Here is a 1,528-nt window from a genome sequence, read left to right on the forward strand (position 1 = left end):
AACTCACTCGAGTGCTCATCTCAACCATGACGTTGTTCAACAAGAGAGACCTCGAAAACGACTGGATTATTGCATTAACCATTTGAATCACCTTCTCATCTCAACCATGACGTCGTTCAACAAGAGAGACTTCGAAAACGACTGGATTATCGCATTAACCATTTGAATCACCTGCTCATTTCAACCATGATGTCGTTCAACAAGAGAGACCTCGAAAACGACTGGATTATCGCATTAACCATTTGAAATTGAACAAAATATCTATAACATAACTCTGACAAAGGTACGAAGTTCATAAAAAGTCTTTTTAGTCTAAGATAGAAACTGTAAAATAAAATGAAATAAGAAAATAACATTCCATTGCCGGGAATCGAACCCGGGTCTCCTGGGTGAAAGCCAGATATCCTGACCGCTGGACGACAATGGATTTTTTTATGTAAATGTCCTGAAGTATTTTGTCAGATCGCTGAAGAGTTTTTGCATGATCTTTTGCTTAATGTCTAACTCTTCGACACGTCCTTCCCTATGTGTGTTAGAGTTCTCAGGGCTACCGCGACGTTTCGAGCTGTTCGATTGTGTGGCTCTTTCTTCAAAAGAGTCAATATCAAATGTTAGGTCTTTGATTGGCAACCCATCCAGGGGAGCATCGATTGCATCGATTCCATCAACGATCTTCCCATGAGTTTATGGTGCATGACCCATTTTTTATACCATTCACCTTCGAGCACTACCATAGTTTTGCATCGTCCATGAGATGCATTGTGGCTAATGTAACTCTCAGGTCGTATGAGAAAGTTTCTGTAGCCCTCAACTCTCAGGTCGTATAATAGAGTTCTTAGAGCTACCGGGGGCCTTCTTCGCCCTCCACCTAAGCTGCGCAGGAAAGGCCGAAAGTCAATCCCAGGGAACAGTGAAGCTTCATAGGGTCTTTCTGTCCAGGTGCAGGTAGTTCGCATCTTCACAGACATGTCTATTTCACCGAGCCTCTCTCCGAGACAGTGCCCAGATCGTTACGCCTTTCGTGCGGGTCGGAACTTACCCGACAAGGAATTTCGCTACCTTAGGACCGTTATAGTTACGGCCGCCGTTCACCGGGGCTTCGGTCGCCGGCATTTCGAGGTGTTCGATCGTGTGGCTTTTTCTTCAAAAGAGTCAACATCAAACGTCAGGTCTTTAATTGGCAACCCATCAAGGGGAGCGTCGATTGCATCGATTCCATCAACGGTCTTCCCATGAGTTTATGGTGCATGACCCATTTTTTATATCATCCACCTTCGAGCGCTACCGTCCTTGAGATGCATTGTGGCCAACGTAACTCTTAGGTCCTATGAGCAAGTTCCTGTAACCTTCAAGTAGTGTTCAACGTCAAAAATAAAGTTTTTTTAATTCCTTACCATCCTGGTTCCCATTTAAGGGTTTGTGTTTTTGGATTTTCAGTTTGTTAGCCCAACATGAGCTTGGCTTGGGGTGTGGTTCTCTACGACCCTCCTTGTCAAACTCACTCTGGTGCTCATTTCAGTCATCTCAG

The 1,528-nt window shown here is 44.3% G+C and overlaps 1 non-coding gene across 1 annotated transcript; it reads right to left on the reverse strand.

Annotated features, from left to right (window-relative positions):
• Positions 1 to 355: 355 nt before the first annotated feature.
• TRNAE-UUC (transfer RNA glutamic acid (anticodon UUC)) lies at positions 356 to 427 on the reverse strand. Its single transcript has one exon. It is a non-coding gene; the product is annotated as a tRNA-Glu (tRNA).
• Positions 428 to 1,528: the final 1,101 nt, after the last annotated feature.

The sequence above is a fragment of the Cucurbita pepo genome, chromosome 16, assembly GCF_057944985.1.
Source record: "Cucurbita pepo subsp. pepo isolate OVF chromosome 16, ASM5794498v1, whole genome shotgun sequence".
Classification (NCBI taxonomy): domain Eukaryota; kingdom Viridiplantae; phylum Streptophyta; class Magnoliopsida; order Cucurbitales; family Cucurbitaceae; genus Cucurbita; species Cucurbita pepo.